The sequence below is a fragment of the Protopterus annectens genome, chromosome 7.part0 (genome assembly GCF_019279795.1).
Source record: "Protopterus annectens isolate FY-2018-M chromosome 7.part0, PAN1.0, whole genome shotgun sequence".
NCBI classification, from domain to species: Eukaryota; Metazoa; Chordata; order Ceratodontiformes; family Protopteridae; genus Protopterus; species Protopterus annectens.
Genome location: NC_056739.1, coordinates 1,619,951,448 through 1,619,972,393, shown reverse-complemented (window position 1 = coordinate 1,619,972,393; position 20,946 = coordinate 1,619,951,448). Strand labels below are relative to the sequence as shown.

The following is a 20,946-nucleotide window of genomic DNA, read 5'->3' as shown; positions in this document are numbered from 1 at the left end:
AACAAAGTTTGTCAATAAAATTCCTTCTTTTCAACTAAGGTCACCCGGTCACCACCTCTTTCTGGGTGTTCAACCTTTTCGAAACCGAGAAGAAAAAAAATATTATAGAGCTTAAAAGGTTTGGGAGAAATAGCCAACTTTCAGCAGGGCCATTTTACTAAAGTAAGTAAAGACTCATCAGACACAGCTTTATATACACCCATTTCAATTTCAAACCATGATTAGAAAGTGTTCATGTCTATACTAGCTGAAAGAATGGTAAAAGCATTGCCAAAATTTATAGATATGGATCAATGCGGTTTTGTGGAGTGGGGCAAAGATTTGATAACATTAATAGAAAAATGACAACCCAGAGGGAAGCAGACTGTAAGAAAATACCACTGTTGTTGGGTCTTGATGCAGAGGAAGACTTGACAGACTAAGCCAGGATTTTATGAGTAGGGCAATGGAAGCATTTGTATACTCTTCTACAACAATAAGGTTAATTAGGAGGATGCCACGGTGGTACTGCTGTAGCATTGTTACCTCACAGCAAGAGGTTCTCCCGTTCGATGCTCGGCTTGGGAGTGCCTTCTATGTGGAGTCTGCTTGTCCTCCCCGCGGTTGGGTAGCGTCTGAAAGACATGCGTGCATAAATGGGCGTGCCTTTGTTGAAGGTTGGGCGTCAAGCTGGCACCTCGGCATTTCGTAAAAATCTACTGCCAATCATTAGCGGACCGGAGTTCTGCTGTGGCGACCCCTTACCGGGAAAAAGCCGAAAGACAAAAAACAACATTGCAGGGTGTGTCTGTACAGGGCACTGAGGTGGTGTGCCTTGCTTATAGCAAAGCGATGCTGATAAATACGAACCCATCAAAGGGCCTATAGTTTTCTCAACATAGAATGCTGGGCATGAAGAACAAACAACTATGTACACCATCCCCTTGGCATTACAATCTAACCTGCCCTTAATAGAAATCAAAACTGGGAAACCATGTACACGCCCCCTCCAAAATAAATCTACACTGTTTACATGATCCACATTTCCTCATCCCCTAGTTCCTTGTACATTTTTCATAGCCTCCCCCATTGCATTCAAAAAAAGTGTTGAGATTCCTATTATTTTTGAAAACAAATTGAGGCGCTGCTCCTAATTTATTAGTAAGCCCAAGGCTTCCAAAGATAGTAGTCCAATGGTTACTGAAAACCTCCTTGAGGGAATCAATATCCCTGCCATATGGTAAGACCATTGCTTGATAATAAACATTTGAGCAAGGAGAAACGTCAAGTACCTTGTTGTACTTTTAACCATTAATCTGACCTAATTGTCTAAGACAATATCTGGAATGTCTGTGCTCCAAGACAAACTTGTTCACCTTATTCAACATTTATTGGGGATACACCGTCTCTAAACATACCATTCAATTTATCAATCTCTCTAAGAAATTGTAATTCATCCAAAAAACAATCTGCTCAATCTAATGAATTGCCCCTTCACTAAGCTCCGCTTTTGCAAAACAGGATGCTGGCTATCAAAATGCAGATAAGCATTAGAGAAGGTGGCCTTCCTAAAAATACTAGATTTATACCTATGATTTTTAGAATCTCTATACAATGTGATGTTGAGAAAAGTGATCATACATTGATCACATTGACAGGTGGATTTCAGAAAATTAGTAATATGATTCAAAAAACTGCATGAAAACTCAACAGTTATTCATAGTTACTATTCCATAAGATGAAAATATTGTCCGGGTACCTCAAATAGATCTTCAAATGAGATGCAAAGGGTGAATTCAATTGCCCCTATTTTCGTTAATATGGTGTAGTGGTCATGGGAGACCTCTATGGTGTTCAATTCACCCTTTACATCTCATTTGAAGGTCTATTTGAGGTACCTGGATGACATTTTAATCTTATGGAATGGGGACTATGAACAACTGTTGAGTTTCATGCAGTTTTTGAATCATACTACTTATTTTCTGGAATTCACCTGTCAATATGATCAACGTATGATCAAGTTCTGTGACATCACGTTCTATAGGGATTCTGAAAATCATAGGTACAGATCTAGTATTTTTAGGATGGCCACCTTCTCTAATGCTTATCTGCATCTTGATAGCCAGCATCCTGCTTGGCAAAAGTAGAATCTGGTGAAGGTCAGCTCACTAGACTGAGCAGATTGGTTTGCAATTATTTACAATTTCTTAGAGAAATTGATAAATTGAATGGTATGTTTAGCGACAGGGGCTATCCCCAAGAAATGTTGGATGAGGTGAACAAGTTTGTCTTGGAGCACAGACATTCCAGATATTGTCCTATACTCACACAATCAGGTCAGACTAATGGTGAGAAGGACAACAGGGTACTTGATGTTACTCCTTGCTTGAATGTTTATTCCCAGGCAATGGTCTTACCATAAAGCAGGGATATTGATTCCCTCAAGGAGGTTATCAGTAACCATTGGACTACTGTCTTTAGAAGCCTTGGGTTCACTAATAAATTAGGAGCAGAAAGCACAGTTGTGTACACTTACAATAAATTTAGATGTTCGAGTGTATTCACTGTTGCAGTCATCACTGTAGGGTTCTTCCTGCTGGCAGGCAGCCCTCAGTCGGCCAGAATCCCAAAGTCTGGGTCCAGCATCGGCAGTAGTCGCACCCTCTCTGACGTCAGTGTGCCAAGGGTATAAAGACTCCAGCCGGTGCCATTTTCTTCACTTTTTCTTGCCCCAGATGTCAGGTGCCCCAAAAAAGGCCAATATGCTACACAAGACCATTCCCCACTGTCACCAGCAAATAAACCTCAGAAAAGAAGGAAGAAAGAAAAGCACACCAAATAACAAGTAACAACAAAAGAGGGGACAGGAGGGAGGGCAACCCAGACTGCAACAGCAACAGTGAATACACTCAAACATCTACATTTATGGTAAGTGTACACAAATGTACTATGTTCATCATGTTTCACTGTTGCAGTCATCACTGTAGGGTTGAGTCCCAAAGCTGAGAAAGGGGAGGTTGGTTATTGTGCAGAAGAGGAGGCTAGAATGCCCTGCAGGACTGCAGAGGCAAAGCCTGCCCTAGATTTAGAGTAGAGAGGGAGATTATAGGTTCATAGGTTCATACTAGGCTATCTGCCCGAGGGCATTTACAAGCCTAGCCCATCGTTTTGTGGCTTACGCCACCCCTTTAGTATGGGGAACTATACCCATTATTTTGCTGTGCCTCTGTCGAGCAGTGACACTGAGGTAATCCCTGGGGTATATCTGCGATCTCCCATCCATTGGTCAAGATTTCTCTTGAACAAGGCCAGCGAGGTGCTCTGCCTCACATGTATCGGGATTTTGTTCCACAGCATAGGGAGTCTTTGGGTGATGAATCTATCCCTCCAGCACGTCCTATTAATAGCCGTGTCAAGGTTTAAGTCTCCCGCCCTTGTGGCTCTGATGGATCTAGATTTTTGAGGTGAAGCATATTCATCAAATCTGGGTTTGACATGGCCTTGTATGTTAGGCAAAGGTCACCTCTGAGCAAGTGGCGACTGAATAGAGCTGGAGTTCTTTCAGTCGGGCAGCATAGGACAGATTTTTGAGACCCTTTATCCTTTTGGTGAGGAACTTTTGTGGCCTCTCCAGCTGCTGCAAGTGTCGGGTCAGATACATTCGAATGGGGCATTGTACTCAATCATTGGTCTGATGAGTGATGAGTAAAGGGAGACTATGACCTCCCTTGATCTAGATGAGAATCCCTTCATGATAAGGTGGGCAATGTAGAAGGTCTTCCTAACTACTTTAGCTACATGGGTGTCGAATGACAGACTACTATCAACCTGGGTCCCCAGGTCCCTGATAACTTCTTCTGTGCTCAGTGGATTTCCACCTATTTGGTAGCTAGGGTAACCTTGTTTTTCCCGAAGGGTATGACTATGCATTTGTTGGCATTTAACTTTAGGCCGTGGCTCTGGCACCAGTTATCCATTTCTGTGAGACCCTTCTGAAGGATATCTGTGTCAGATGTGTTTTCTACTATGGCGCCCAGTTTGCAGTCATCTGCAAACTTTGTCAGCCATAACCCTCCTGTGTTTGCTTGTACTTGGAAAAGTAGATGCCAAACAAGAGTGGGCCCAGGACTGAGCCCTGTGGGACACCACTTGTGACAGGCTTTGAGTCTGACATGGCGCCAGCAGCTCTGACCCTGTGGGTTCTGTCACTCAGCCAGTTTGCAACCCATCTTGTGATGTATGGGTTGACATTTAAGCTGATGAGTTTTTCAATGATACCCGAATGGGGTATTGTATCGAAGGCCTTAGCCAGATCGAGGTAGGCTGTATGGACTGCCTTTCCCTCATCAATGGCTTTGGTGACTGTTTCAAAAAGTCAACCAAGTTTAAAAGGCATGATCTGCCTTTGACAAAGCCAAACTGGGTTGGATCCAAAGTCTGCAAATTCCTATGTCTTTATTTATGAGGTCCATTATGATCCTCTCCATGGCTTTGCAGATAAGGCTTGTCAAGCTAATGGGCGGTAATTTCCAGGGTCGGTGGAGGCACCGCCTTTGTGAAGTGGTACCACAGTTGCAGTGCCACTCCTGGGTATGTATCCAGAGGTAAGACTTTGATTAAACAGCTGTCCTAGCTGTGGGTTTAATTCCTCATTGAGTTCATGGAGCACACAGCCGGGGACACCATCAGGTCCCATGGATGCTGTGTTTTGCTTTGGAGAGAGCAGTTCTCACTTGGGCTGGAGATGTTTGGGGGCTGCAATCGTTTGGTATAGATATCTCTCCTTTTGGGGAGGGGAGAAGTTTGCACTGAACCTGTCAGCCAGTATGTTGGCAATGTCTGTAGGATCAGTAATCTTCACATCATTTTGAACTAGCTCTGAGCATATCTGGGAGTTTCCTCCCAGGTTTCTAACATAGCTAAAGAAGGCCTTATGATTGTCTTTTGAGTCTTTAGCTATTTTTCTCTCGAAATTTGCTTTGGATGATTTTATGAGAGCTCTTAGTTTTTACTTATAGTGATCAAGGGTGTCTTACCTTTTAAGGATTTTGCTCTATCTTGTAGTAGCTTCCTCCTTTTGTTGTAGAGTTTGTTTATGGCTGGGGTCCACCAGACTGGATGCTTGCCTTTGGTACAAAGAGTCTTTGTTTTGCTTGGGATTGCCTTATCCATGCAGTCCTGCAGGTGCTGGTAGAAGGCATTTGTAAGTGATTCAGCGGCTTGAGTACTGTTTTCCCGCTCGGGCCTTAAAGGAGACCACACTAGTCTTTAGAAGTGTGAAGTCGGCTTTTGAGAAGTTCTTTACTGTGGTCTTTTTATTTCAGGTGGGGTGGGATGAGGACCTCCAGCGAGATTAGTTTGTGGTCTGATCTCACCAGTGAGGGGTACCTCCGTGTTGAACATTGTGCTCCCATGTTCGTGATGATGAGATCAAGTATGTTATCTCCTCTTGTGGGATGGTGACTAGTTGTTCCATGGCATTTGAGTTTATGAATTCCAGGAACTTTTGGGCTAGGGTGTTTGGGCTTGAGTAGTGTTCCCAGTCTATATTAGGGTAATTGAAGTCACCTAGTATGATGGTGTTTGGTGATACATTTATCCCCTCTAGTGTTTTCAGGAAGGCCATGTGAGGTTCCTGAGTTTGTGAGGGTGGCCTGTAACATGCTACAATTTGCAGAGCAGTCTTGCCTATGGTTAATTGCACCTGGATGGTCTCCGATGCATCGTGCGTTGCCACCAGTCTTGAGGTGTGGGTGTCCTTGATGAATATGGATACCCCCCCTCCTTTCTTGGTATTGTCCAGATTTTGGGGCCGGAACGCATGATATGAGGTAAAACCTGATAGCGCTGGGGTGCTCTCAGGAGCCTTGAACCAGGTTTCTGCCACAGCACAGACATCGATGTTCTCCATACTGAGAAGGGCCTCGAGTGCGTGCATTTTGAGATTTAGACTTCTGGCATTGAGCAGCATTACCCTTAGTTTTTTTCCTTTTTTGTGTTCTAGGGTGGTAGGTTTAGAATTTGAGCCTTGCCTAAAAAAAGGCACTATGGGGTGGCAAGAGCCTTTGCCAATATCCAGAATCCCAGGGGTGACAGGTGCAAGCCGTCCCTTGCGAAGCAGCGTGGCTTGTCCAGCATGTCATCCCAGGCAGACAGACACTGGATCCCCTTTGAATGACACCAGTGTTTAAGCCAATTGTTAAAGCTGATCATCTTATCTCTGTATTGTGGCATCATTCTTGGTGAAGGTAGGATACTGCTCAAGGTCAGGGTCATACCTGTCTGGGCTACATAATCAGAGAGCTCCTCAATGTCTCTTTTCATGTAGTCCAAGGAGGTACGTCTCAGGTCGTTTACACCAGCGTGGACCTCCAAGTTGCAGCTTCCAAAATTTCTTTGGTAGGAACTCCTCTGAGAAAAGCTGCTGAAGTAGCAGCAGCTCTAGTGGAATGTGTCCTGATGTTTCCAGGAATTTGCTTTCCATGATGAGAATAACAGAATCTGATGCCATGTGCAATCCATTTAGAGATGGTCTGTTTTGAAATGGCTTTACCCTGAGAAGTGGTAGCATATGCTACAAGCAGTTGATCAGTTTTCCTGAAGGTCTTGGTCCTGTCCAGGTAAAAACGAAGTTGCCTATGAAAGTCCAAGGAATGCAAAATCCTCTCACCTTTATTTTGAGGATTAGGATAAAAGGTAGGAAGGTGAATTGTTTGATTCAAGGCCACCTTTGAAACCACTTTAGGCATAAAAGAAGGGTTAGTTCTCAAAGAGACCCTGTCTTGGTGAAAAATAATGTAAGATTCCACACCCATAAGTGCCTGCAACTCTGAAACTCACCTAGCTGAAGTAATTGCCAAAAGAATAGCAGTTTTCCAGGATAAATACTTTAAATCCGTAGTGGCAGCAGGCTCAAAAGGAGGCAAGGTTAGTTTTTCCAACACATAATTAAGATCCCAAGTAGGGGTAGGAGCTCTCCTAGGGGGCCTTAAGTTTTTTGCCCCTCTGAGATATTGTTTCAGAAGTGGATGAGAAAAAATAGGAGGATCCGTGCTGTAATGAGCAGAGATAGCTGAAGCATGTATCTTAATAGATGAGAAGGATAAGCCCTTGTGCACATCTCTGTTAGGTATTGCAAAATCAGAAGAATGTTTAGAGACACAGGATCCGAACCTTGAGCCTGCATCCATGCACAAAATCTCTTCCATTTGCTAGCATAAGATTTTCTAGTGCTAGGCCTTCTGCCTTCTAAGATAACATCCATTACGTGTTTGGTAAGGGTAGAATTGTTCAAAGGCCCTGGATTCGCCAAGCTGCCAGGCTGTGAGTCTTGATATGGTTGTGCCAAACCCAGCCCTGTTGTTGAGACAGCAGATTTGGAATTAGAGGTAGAATCCAAGGAGGTTCCTGGGCTAGATTCACCAGAGTTGAGTACCAGAATTGTCAAGGCCAGTTGGGGACCAATAAAATCATCTCTGGTTTGTCCTGCTTTATCTTTAGCAACACCCTTGGAAGAAGAGGCAGTGGCGGGAAGGCATACACTGAAAGGTTCTTCCAACTGAATGAGAGAGCATCCACTTTCCATGCTAGTTTGTGGTAAGTCCTTGAGCAAAAGGTTTGTAACTGGTAATTCTGGGGAGATGCAAAAAGATCTATGTCCAGGCATCCCCAGGCCTTTGTGATCATCCTGAAAATTTGAGTGTACAACATCCATTCGTGTGGATCTGATAGGTTCCTACTTAAGGTATCTGCCAGAGAATTCTCTTTTCCTGGTAGGAATTGAGCTTGTAAGTCCACTTTGTAGGCCAGTGCTGTGTTCCACAGAGTCATGGCCAGTGTGCAAAGAGGGTAAGAATGGGAACCCCCCTGCTTATTTATGTACCACATAACTGTAGTGTTGTCTGTCTTTATCAATAGTTGCCCCGGCTGCAAAAGATCCTTGAAAGCCATCAGGGCATTCTGCACAGCTAACATCTCTTTTAAATTGATGTGAAGGTGCATCTGATCCTCCGTCCAGATGTCCTGTAGGCATTTCCCCTGCATGTGAGCTCTCCATGCATAATCTGAGGCATCCGTAGTTAAGATTTGCTTGGCTTGTGTGGGAGTGAAAGCTTTACCCAAGTTCTGGAGGCAAGCTGTGTCCCACCAAAGAAACTCTTTCTGGAGGCAAGGCAAGACTGTAATCATTGTTTCCAAACTGTGACAATGCTGAGGCCATACAATCTTTATGTACCACTGTATCTTCCTCATATGCAGTCTTGCATATGGTATTAGTAGAATGCAGGATGCCATGTAGCCCAAAGCCTGCAGAAATTTTCTTGCAGTTAACTGAGACACTGACACTAGGCTTTTGAAAGTTGAGGCCAGTTGCATTTGTTTTTCTGGTGTTAGGTAAGCCATCTGGGTTGTTGTGCTTAAAACTGCACCCAGGAATGTTATCCGAGTGGGTACCAAATTTGACTTTTTTAGGTTCACTGTGAATCCCAGACACCATAGAAGATTTTGCACAAAGTCCAGATGTTGAAGCAAAGTAAGCTTGTTGTCCACTTGAATGAGGCAGTCATCCAGATAAGGGTAAATTTGAATCCCCTTGAGTCTGCAAAATGCCACAACTGGTACCAGGCACTTGGTAAAGACCCTGGGCACAATAGATAAGCCAAAGGGCAGTGCAGAGAATTGGTAATTCTTCGAGCCTGCCTTGAACCTCAGATACCTTCTGCACTCCTGTCTTATTGGAATGTGCAGGTAAGCCTCCTTTAAATCCAAAGTCACCATCCAGGCATTCTTGCCCAACACAGGTAACAGCTGCTGCAGAGTGAGCATTTTGAATTTTGGTATCTGCAAAAAAGTGTTTAAGACTGAAAGGTCCAGAATTGGTCTCCATGAATTTTCCTTTCTGGGTACTAGGAAGAGTCTTGAGTAAAAACCTTGCCCTATTTCTGTGCTTGGCACTAATTCTATGACCCTCATAGTCATGAGGGACTGAACTTGTTTCTGTGCCTCTGCCCATTTTTTTTTTGGCAGATCCTACCATCCGTTTGGTTTGGGCAAGGTGTGAAAATGAAATTTGTACCCCTTAAGACTACGTCCAGAACCCATTTGTCTTGTGTTATGCAAGTACAATTTTGATGAAATAGTGAGAGTTTTCCTCCCAGAGGAAAGTACAGTTTTGTACCTACCATAAATGTAGATGTCCGATAGGTATGCATCTGCAGTCATAACATATGGGTTGTCCTGCCTCAGGCAGCCCTTCGGTCGGCCGGATTCCAAAGTCTGGGTCTGGCCTCGGCTGATGTCGCACTTTCCCCGACGTCAGAGCTTCTGGGGTATAAAGGCATCAGCCAACGCCATTTTCCTCAGTGTTTCTTGCCCCAGATGCCAGGTGCCCTCTAGGAAGGCTAAATTTGGATAAATGTTGAAAATTCCAAACAGTAGCAAACAAAACATATATATACATATATACATACAAACATACACCATAATAGATTCCCCCAGCTAGCTGAAAGAGGGGTAAGCACCCTAGGAATACCACAGAGGGGAAGGAGGGTGGGTAATCCTGACTGCAGATGCATACCTATCGGACATCTACATTTATGGTAGGTACAAAACTGTACTATGTCCTTCAAGGATGCATCTGCAGTCATAACATATGGGTAGAATACCATAGCCAAACTGGGGGAGGAGGTACTAAGATAAAGATGGTGTAGTTAAGATCCCCTGTAGAACTGCAGTTGCAAAACCTGCTCGGGATCTGGAGTATAAAGGTAGATTGTAATGCTTGGCAAATGTATGCATGGAGCTCCAAGTAGCAGCTTCTAAAATGTCCTTGGTAGCCACCCCTCGTAGGAAAGCTGTAGTGGTGGCTGTGGCTCTTGTGGAGTGAGGCCTGATATTTTCAGGAGTTGCCTTTCCATGAAAAGAGTAGCAGAATCGAATGCAATTTCCTATCCACTTTGAAATTGTCTGTTTGGAAATTGCTTTTCCTTGCACTCCAGTTGCATATGCTACAAAAAGTTGATCAGTTTTTCTGCTGGTTTTAGTTCTGTCCAGATAGTAGCGTAGTTGTCTGTGTACATCCAAGGTGTGTAATAGTTTTTCCCCCCTGTTCTGTGGGTTAGGGAAGAACATAGGCAAATGAATAGCTTGGTTCAAGGATACCCTGGATACCACCTTTGGCATGAAAGTAGGATTGGTTCTCAGAAACACTCTATCCTGGTGAAAAATAAGGAAAGGCTGCACTGCCATTAGTGCCTGTAACTCGGATACTCTTCTTGCTGAAGTGATTGCTAGAAGGAAAGCAGTTTTCCAAGATAAGAACTGTAAGTCTGCTGATGCTGCTGGTTCAAAGGGGGGTAGTGTTAATTTTTCCAGTACAAAATTGAGATCCCATGTAGGCAGAGGAGGTTTCCTTGGAGGTTTTACATTTTTGATCCCTCTTAAAAATTGTCTGAAGAGAGGGTGAGAGAAGATAGGAGGATCCATGTTGTACTCTGCTGAAATTGCTGAAGCATGAATCTTAATGGAAGAATAGGACAGGCCATTGTGGAACAGTTCTGCTAAGTATTCTAGGATGTGTGCTAGGTTTGCCAGTGTGACATTTGTACCCTTTGATGCACTCCAAATGAGGAATCTCTTCCATTTAGCTGAGTATGTTTTTCTTGTGGAGGGTCTGCGGGCCTCCAGGATAATGTCCTTGACCCTCTGAGATAAAACAGTTTGGTTTTGATTTAAGCAATTTTGCAGGCAGTTAGCTGCAGTGTTTTCAAGTTTGGATGCAGGGTCTTGTAGTTGTTCTGCGTTAGAAGTAAAGGCCATAGGGGTAGAGGCCATGTGTTCGTCCGAGACATGCTTCTCAGTAGCGGGTACCAATGCTGCCTTGGCCAGTCTGGAGCTATCAGAATCACCTTTGGCTGTTCCTCCCTGATCTTCAGTAGAACTTTGTACATCAATGGGAGAGGTGGAAAAGCATACACTGTTAGGGCCTTCCAGCTGAAAGAGAGGGAGTCCACCCTCCAGGCTTGTGGGTGGTATACTCTTGAGCAGAATTTGTTCAGCTGGTGGTTGAGTGGGGAGGCGAACAGGTCTATCTCTGGCATTCCCCATTTGTTTGTTATGATTTTGAAGATGTCTGGATGCAGCATCCATTCGTGAGCATCCGTGGTAGTTCTGCTTAAGCTGTCTGCTAGTGAATTCTCTTTTCCTGGTACAAATTTGGCCTGCAGTTGGATGTTGAGATTCAGGCCTAGGTGCCACAGATTCATTGCCATCCGGCATAGAGGGTAGGAATGCGTGCCTCCCTGTTTGTTTATGTACCACATGACTGTGGTATTGTCTGTCCTTATCAACAGATGTCCTTGCTGGAGGAATGGTTTGAATGTCTCGATTGCATGCTTCACTGCCAGCATCTCCTTTAGGTTTATGTGCAAATTCAGCTGGTCCTGAGACCATAGGCCTTGGATACACTTGTCTTCCATGTGTGCTCCCCATCCTAGGTCTGAGGCGTCCGTGGTGATGGTCTGCCTTGGTTGTGGTTTGTTGAAAGGCAACCCTCTGTTGGTCTGGCAGGCCTGAGCCCACCACAGGAATTCCTTTTCAGGCATGGAATGATTGGTATCATGGTTTCTAGACTGTGCCTGTGTTGAGACCATACATTCCTTAGGTACCATTGTAATTTCCTCATATGCAGCCTGGCATGGGATCAAGATTATGCAGGATGCCATGTAACCCAGGGCCTGCAGGACTTTCCTTGCAGTAAGTTGAGTTTGTCTTGTCAAAGCCATGAAGTAGACTGGGAGTTGCTTTTGTTTTTCTTCTGTGAGAAAAGCCATCCGAGTTATTGTGTCCAGATCCGCACCCAAAAATGTTATCCTTTGGGATGGCACTAGTCTTGACTTCTGGATGTTGACTGTGTATCCCAAGGCCTGTAACAGGTGTATGACATAGGCCAAATCCTTTATTAGTTTTGTCTTGTTGTCCGCTTGTATTAGGCAGTCGTCCAGGTATGGGTAGATTTGAATTCCCTGAAGCCTGCAATGTGCAATTACTGATGCCAGGAATTTCATGAATACTCTGGGCGCAGTAGATAAGCCAAAGGGCAATGCTGAGAATTGATAATGCTCTGATCCTGCAAGAAATCTGAGGTGTCTTCTGCAATCTGGTCATATAGGGACGTGCAGGTATGCCTCCTTGAGATCTAGAGTCACCAGCCAAGACTCCTTGCCCAACATGGGAAGAAGTTGCTGTAGGGTCAGCATTTTGAATTTTGGCACAATGAGAAATGTGTTTAGTGTGGACAAGTCAAGAATAGGCCTCCATTGGGTTTCTTTTCTTGGTACAAGGAAAAGTCTTGAGTAAAATCCTTGGCCTTGTTCCATAGATGGTACCCTTTCTATTGCTTTCATCTGAAGTAAATTGTTGATTTGTCTTAGAGCCTCTGGCTTCTGGTTTGGTAGTAGGTTTGGCATTCCGCTCTTTTTTGGTAAAGTGTGGAAGTGAAACCTGTATCCTTTGTCTATTGTTTGCAATGTCCATTTGTCTTTTGTAATGCAATGCCAATTTTTCGAGAATAAAGCCAACTTTCCGCCCAAGGGTGCTTCCAGTTGTTCCCTGGTAGGCGGAATCAGAGCCAAGTCATTGTGCCTGTCCTGTGGAAGTGGATGTAGTTGCAGCTGTGGCAGCACTCCTCTGGTTGGCAGGTTGCCACTGACGATCCCTGTAGGCACCCTTTGATTGACCTCTGCCTCTTGGGCGTCTATTCCTGCCCCTCTGTGCTCTGGAGGTGTCTGGAAAGGACCAATTCTTTGAAGGCTAGTTTCTGCTGAACCCCGGAGGTTGGACCTGCAGAAAATCCTTTACTGTTTGTACAGATTTTGCTTTTTCTTCCACTTTCTTTAAAATCTCCTGTGCAGGGGAGCCAAATAAACTTTGTTTCTCCATTGGAGCATCTAAGAGTTTAGCCTTGACATGGTCTGGCAAGGATTGCTCTTTTAGCCAGGCATGCCTTCGAATTACTGCTCCAGTCATAGCTGATCTAAATGAAGCCTCCAGTGCATCATAGCCACATTTTAAGAAATGATTACTGACCTGCTGAGAGTTGTGTACCAAATCCTGAAGGCACTTACGGTCTAAAGATTCAGGAGAAGATAGCTTTTTATTCAGCTGATCTAACAAATATTCCTGGTACTGTATCATATGGAATTGACAGTTTAATGCACTGGCAGAAAGAGTAGCAGATGTATAAATCTTTTTTCCCCATCTCTCTAATGCTCTTGACTCTCTGTCAGGGGTTTTTTGGCAGTGGCAGCTGCATCACCTTTTGGGCCCTGAGAAATAGTTTCTGGGTCTGCAGCATGGGCTTTATACAAGTGAAAGTGAGAATCCGGGACCCTGTAATATCGGTCAGGTTTGGCAGGGGCCGGGGGAAGAGAATCAGGGGCAGAACTGACATCATTATATGCATCATCAACTACAGTTAGCACAGGTGGTATGGCTAAAGGCCTATGCTGTGGCAAGTGTAAAAAGGTCCTTAGTCTTTTTCTAGAATCAGAGAAATCCTGACCCTGCCATTGAAAGTGTTCCCTCATTGAGTGTAAAGTCTCCCCAAAGGAAAATTTTTCTGGAGGGGAGGCAGAAGGAATAGAGTCTTCTGCATCTGAATCCTCATAAGGTGAGTATGGTTCTTCCTGATGGTCTGATAAATCAGATCCATCCGAGGAGTAATCAGAGAGAGAGGTTCAGGGGTTCAGTCCTAGGCCTTTGTCAGGAGGAGGTTGAGAGGCCCTGTCTGGGTGAGGTTGGGAACCCCTAATCAGAGATATAAGGTCCTCAGCAAGGCTGAGAATCTGAGAACTTGAGGAGGGTCTCTGAGAGGTAGATTTTGCAGGTAAAGCCTTTGAAATTTTAGCTGCTTTAGCCCTGGAGAAGGCCTTAATAGACATAGAAGCAGGGGGCCTAGCTGCCCCACGTGCAGGAGTAGAAATGTCCAAAGGGACGGTGTCGGACAATTCTTGTGTGCTTGCTTCTTCGGTAGGGATTTCTGTAGCCGACTTAGCTGGGGCCTCTCTGGCCTCGGTTTTCGGAGGAATGATTTCGGCAGAAGTAAGAACCGAGGACTCTGTTTCAGCCGAAACCGAGACACTCGCGGTAGGCCTAACCGTGGTTTCAGCCGAAACTGCGGGCCGCGAGTGTCGGTCCTTTTCCTTGCGTTTTTTGGCTAAATGTGTAGTCGGAGTTTCCAACGGCATTTTATATGCAAAAGCGGATTCAAAAAACTCTTCTGCAAACTCCGACCGACGTCTAAGAGTCCGTCGGTTGAAGGAGGCACAGGCTAAACAAGCTGATATGTCGTGGTCTGGGCCTAAGCAAGGAAGGCAGTAAGAGTGGAAATCCTTATGAGGTATTTGTTTCCCACAAGTTAAACAATTATTTACTTTGTCTGACATCGGCTGAGGCAAGAAAGAGTCCCCAACGGGGTACTTAGCTTTTTTAGAAGTCTTCGGTAGCTGAAATCTCTGGATCTGACCGACCGGCACTTGCGAACAGCTTCTGCTTCGGGCACCACGCAGCAAGAAAGACTGAGGAAAATGGCGTCGGCTGATGCCTTTATACCCCAGAAGCTCTGACGTTGGGGAAAGTGCGACATCAGCCGAGGCCAGACCCAGACTTTGGAATCCGGCCGACCGAAGGGCTGCCTGAGGCAGGACAACCCATATGTTATGACTGCAGATGCATCCTTGAAGGACATCTTCCAGGAGCGATAACCCTGGAGCTGCACAAGGAGAGTCATTGTGAGTGTTTTCTATAGGGCTGAGATCTATCCTCTTCCCCCCTTGGGGGTGGAAGCACTCCACTGTCTGGATCTGTAAGGGGTTTGCATCTGTGCCCTGCCTCTAGAGCATCTGTACCTGCCCCTTTGAGGCCTGTCCGAGCTGGGAAAGGACCAATTTTTGGCTGGCCAATTCCTGCTGAATCTAGGTAGCTGTACCTGTAAAAAATCCTTTACTGTTTGCATAGATTTAGCATTGTCTTCCATTTTCTTTAATACCTCTTCAGCGTTAGCCCCAAACAAAACATTTTGTTGAACAGGAGCATCCAGTAATTTTGCCTTAACCTGATCAGGCAAACTTTGTTCCTTTAACCAAGCATGTCTTCTAATGACTGTACCAGTAGCAGCTGCCCTGCATGAAGCTTCTAATGAAGCAAAACCACAGTGTAGGGTATGCTTTCCCACTTGTTCGGTAGCATGCATCAAATCCTGTAATTCCTTATTCTTTATTCAAGCAGAAATAGATAACATTTTTTGCTTCATAACAGACAAAAGATATTGCTGATACTTCAACATGTGAAATTGACAATTCAAGGCTCTAATAGATAAAGTTGCAGATGTATAAACTTTTTTACCCCATCTCTCCAAATCTCTGGAATCCCTGTCTGAAGGAATAGGGTTCTTAGCAGTGGCAGCCTTAATTCCCTTAGGTCCCTGAGAAATGGTTTCTGGATCAGCTGTAGGGTTTTTATAGAAAAACTTGTGAGTGTCTAGGACCCTGTAATATCTATCTGACTTCACAGGAGCCGGAGGGAAAGAATCAGGAGTTAGATTAGATTTTGCAAAAACATCATCCACAATATCTAAAACTGGGGGAATAGCCAAGGGCCTATGCTGGGGAAGTAATAGAAAATCCCCGAGCCTTCTCTTAGATTCAGAATATTCCTGACCTTCCCAGTGGAAATGCTCCCTCATGTCATGCAAGGTTTCCCCAAAGGAATAATCTTCAGGAGGGGAGGCTGAAGGGATGGAATCTTCAGCATCAGAATCCTCATAAGGAGGGAAAGTATAATCCTGTTCAGAGGAAGAAACAGAGGAAACAGACATCTGATCAGAATATTCATAGTCTAACTCTTGCCTAGGCCTTTTGTCTGGGGGGGTGGTAACCCCTGATCATAGTCAACAGGTCTTCGGCCATTTTGAGCATTTGTTTCTGTGGTCTAGGCCCCGGATCCAAGGAGGCCTGAGTTTGTTTCTTTACCTTTGCCTTTGCCATTTTAACATGAAGCTGTGTAGGCCTGAAGACTCCCTCAGAAGCCGGTACCTGCCCAGCGGCTCTGGACCCATCTGAGGGAGCATTATCCGAAGGTCCAGTCCCTTGAGATTCTGAAGGCCTCATCGGCTCCTCGTGAGAGTCGGTATCGGCAAGCGTTTCCGAAGTGATAGACATCAGGGGATGCGAAAGCGCCTCACTGACGACCGCTGAACCAGCAACTGGCTCTGGCTGAGTATCGTCGTCAGTTTTGGACCTCGGAGGCCTATCCTTGTCCTTGCGCCTTTTATAGACTTCAGTGGTCGGAATAATATCCGACGACATTTTGTAGTTAAATCTTCTTCCAAAGTAGTGAAAAGCAAAATCGTACTGACGCTTTATAGTGCGTTGGTTAAATCTAGCACAAAACCGACAACTAGCTAAGTCGTGGTCAGGGCCTAGGCAAGGGATACAGTAAGAGTGAAAATCCTTGTGAGGTATTTGCTTCCCACAAGAAATACAATTATTAACTTTTTCTGACATCTGTCCGGACCAAGAAAAAAGTTTCCCCAATGGGGTACTTAGCTTTATGAAGAGAAAATCTTCAGTTTGAAACTAAAAAATATCACAGGAGTCGGCCGACTGGCACTTGCGAACTGCTTCTGCTTCGCGCACCACGCAGCAAGAAAGACTGAAGAAAATGGTGATGGCTGGAGTCTTTATACCCCTGGCACACTGACGTCAGGGAGGGTGCGACTACAGCCGACACCGGACCCAGACTTTGGGATTCTGGCCGACTGAGGGCTGCCTGCCAGCAGGAAGAACCCTACAGTGATGACTGCAACAGTGAAACATGATGAACATCCTCAATTTTTTAAAAAAATAATAGGAATCTTAAGACTTTTTTTGAATGCAATGGGAGAGGCTATGAAAAATATTTAAGGAACTGGGGGTGAAGAAATGCAGATCATGTAAACAGTGTAGAATTATTTTGGAGGGGGTATGTTTCCAGGTACATGGTTTTCTAATTTTGATTACTGTTAAGGGTAAGTTCAATCGTAATACCAAGGGGGTGGTGTACATAGCTTTTTGTTCTTCCTGCCCACTGATCTATGTAGGAAAACTATAGGCCCTTTGCGGGCTTGTATTTATCACCATTTATATGCTATAAGCAAGGCAAAACACTTCAATGCCCTGTACAGACATACCCTGCAATGTAAAAATTTAAAAAACTTTTCCTTCTTGGTTTTGGAGAAGGTTGAACACCCTAAAAGGGATGGTGATTGGGAGACCTTAGCTGAAAATAAGGAATTTTATTGGCAAACATTGTTGAATGCCAATAGCCCCCAGGAATAAGTAATTTAACCTCCATTAAACCCATTTTGAAAATTAAATCTGGGTGTCTATCAAGTAAGGACACATACATGCAATGAGGATATCAGTTGCCCTGGTAATACTTCATGTGTTAAAGAACTTGTCAATGGACCTATAAAGAAAGAAACTGGAGAAGATACAAAAGACGAAGGAAAAATGGGTGAAAAGCAGCAAAGGGTGGGGAACAGCTAGGAATAGTCTGAAAATGATTAGGACAAAGGGTGGATAGGGCATGACTCATATACCCACCTACACCCTCCCTTTCATTATCATGTAATGGTTGAAGCAAGTAATGAGAGAATGGTGGAAGGAACAGAAGGCATGAAGAGGGAATTTTGAGAGAAAAACAGAAAGGAGATGAGCAGATGATAGAACATGACTTGAGGAAGGACAAAAGGAAGAAGGCTGTGGGGAGAAGGGAAGCTAGGAAAGACCTGCAGATATGTGGAAAAGGTGTGGAATAAAACAGGTGAGTTGTCTACAGAAGGGAGCAGTGGAACAGGAAAGTATTCAAAACACAAAGAATTGACAGCCCAATGTAAGTTGCAGAAGCATGAATGGAGGAGCTGCATGGTACTGAAAGATACATGGTTGAAATAAGAGGAGGTAGAGATTACAGAAGAGAAGAAAAGGAAAAAAGGCAGAATAGTGCTTTGGGAAAATGGAAAAGTAAATTAAATAAAAATGCAGGGTGATATGTGAGGACATAAAAAGGGGAAAAAATGTTGCAAGGAGGAAAAAAATACAAGATTGTGAACGACAGGAGCATGGAATATCACAAAGAAGAGATGGAAGAGAGAAGAAATGGTAGCAACAGAAATGAGGATAGAACATGAATATAAACTTGAAATGTGAACAGGTGCTGCATATATGGAGAATGTTGTTGGAAATGTGTGAGGAAATTTACCAAAATTAGGTTAAAAATTTGGGAATTCAGTGTTTGGGGATAACAGTGGGAAACAAAGGCGGTGGGAAAATAGAAAAAAAAAGTAATGAGTGAAGGCATCATTAAAGTTCACCTGTGAGAAACCTGAAGAAATGGTAGAAAATAAGCAAGCAATTCATTAAAGGTATTTAATATTCTTGAAGAGAATGGTGAGGATAGTGATGCTGGCAGGTGGGATCAAAAGAGTGAAGGAGGATTGGTGAGAGGTTTTAGCCTACTATGGAATAAGAAAAGGTGTAACTGAGTAAAAGGAAGAGGTATAGAAAGAAGGGGAAATGTGGCTATAATACTTCACTAGGGGAACAGCATGTATATGGCTGCATAAGAAATTATTTTAATAAAAAGAAACAAGTAAATAAATAAGGCAAAATAAGACAAACAGTAACAGTAATGGAGAAAAGAAAGAGAACAAAGAGGTACACAGAAACCATGGTGCCGTTAAAATTCAAACCTCGTTTACCAGGTGTTGTATATACATGAGAAAAAAAAAACAGTATCACTTTTGTAGAATCTGTGGTAGAATGAGAAATTTTGCAAAGATGTGTGAAAGGAAAGGCACTGTAGTAAAGATAGTGTGTGTTACTGAACAGACATACACAAACATTACAGTAAATGTCAAAATGTTAAGAAATGCTAAGAATTATTTTTTAAACATCTTTATTAAATTATCACTTAAGACATAAGCACACATACATTGATAGAAAACAAACCATATTGGCATGCTTTTTCCATTTACTTACATTATAAATTACATACGCTTTCCTTCATTATACTTTTAGTCCAACATTACATAAACTACTCAATTCTTGTCTTCATTTAAACCCACTCTTACTCCTGAACATTAGTCTGCATATATTGCTCTCACAATTTTTTTTTATATCTATGAAATGTTCTCCTTCCCTTCTCTACAGAACCTTCTTCCAGTTCTATCTCTTTACAATATTCAATACTTCAAATACAGTTGTTTTTAATTGTTATAACTATTTTTTGCTTATTGCTTTTTTGCTAGCCAACAGAATTAAATGTAATAAGGCTAAAGCCATACTATGTCTATGCAATTCAGATCCTGTGAACAAGCTCAAAAGAATCACTTTCTAAGTTACAGCCATTTGCTCCCACAATATTTCTGACAGAGCACTCTGTGGAGAATTATTTAAATCTGCCAATTAATTACAGTTCCAAAAATATGTTCCTAGGTACACTTTTTTCCCCATCACATCTCCAATATTTGCTATCTATCAGAGGAAAAATTCTACAAATTCTGCTTGGAATATAAAAATATCTATGTAAGCACTTTCGAGCAAAAACCATAAACTTTCTGGACTTAATTGCATACTTGAGTGGCAAAGATATATTTCCTTCTATTGTTCCCTTGTAAATTGCTTTTCCAGTCTCTCCTCCCAATCTTTTCAAAATTTCTTGGACTGATTCTTATAGTTATGCAGAATGTTATATACCCTACTAATTATCCCTTATTTAATAGCGACTTATTTTCTAGATTTGACTAAATCCTCTATCAGAGCAAATCTTTCACTTTGGACTCCCCTATGTATTTCTCAATCATTACACTCTGATACCAATCCCTGATTTAGATGGCAGTCTCTAATCTGAAGTCCAAAATTCCTCTTAGCCTCATCCCACTCTACAATGTTTCCCAACCAAATTATTTGCTCCCAATACCACGGTTCCTTTGCCAGTTTTCTACATTAAATTCCAGACCCTTCTTGCCTACTTTATGAACCCCTACTTACAGTCATCCCTATTGGCAAAATCTTCTTTCTCCAGAGAGTCAATGTTGGCTAAGTTCTAATAATAATTTGTGCATCTTTATGAATATAATATTCTGTATGATTTTCTCCTTAAGGAAAATTGATTCTCTCTCTCCTTTTCTTGACCCCTTCACTTCATCATCATCCCTTTCCACTTTGTAGTATAACCTTCTGCTTATGTTACATATACAAGCCTTAGCTATGTACCTCTAAAATATTCCTTCCAATCAGGAAATCCTAAAACCCTTGTTCTAGTGGGAGGATCAGCTTATCCCACTTAACTTTTGCATTCTTCTCCCAAATAAATTCCTTCAATTCTTTATTAATTATTGACTACAACGTCTCCTTTAATTGATAAAAATGAAATGCTAGCAATTATTAAGCAAAATGATGAATTTAATCTATGCAGAGATATACCTGCAGCTCATAAATTAGACCATTTTCAGTAGAGAAAATCAGTATGCATCCAATAGTCATTTCCAAAATGTCCTCTGGAATGTTAACTGCAAGCCCTCATGTGGTAAACACAGAATGCCACGAGAGATAACTGTAAAATGAAGTAAGCAACTAGTAATGGCAGTGACAGGCAACTTTATTGGGGGGGCAGACTTTTCTTGAAGGTTGTGAACAGCTGAAGTAGGAAGAGGTAAACCAGGTAAAAAAAAGTATATGGCAGACTTCTGGGGAAAAAAAAAAACAAGGATACCATAAATCAGAAAAGAGAAAGGTTTCCTGATCTAGAGATTCATCTTCTAGAAAATAATGTGACAATACAAAATGAAATGAAATAGGCTGAATGAGAAATAGATGATATTTAAAAAACATCTTTCATGGATTACCACTTGTGACGTAGGCAAACATA

General features: G+C 43.0%; 1 protein-coding gene across 1 annotated transcript in view; it reads right to left on the bottom strand.

Moving 5' to 3' along the window:
- Positions 1 to 18,991: 18,991 nt before the first annotated feature.
- Positions 18,992 to 20,946, bottom strand: part of NPRL2 (NPR2 like, GATOR1 complex subunit) — a 1,906,629-nt gene continuing 1,904,674 nt past the window's right edge. Inside the window, exon 12 of the mRNA XM_044078165.1 lies at positions 18,992 to 20,764. The gene's annotated coding sequence lies outside the window, so the exon portion shown is untranslated. The remainder of the gene's footprint in view (positions 20,765 to 20,946) is intronic.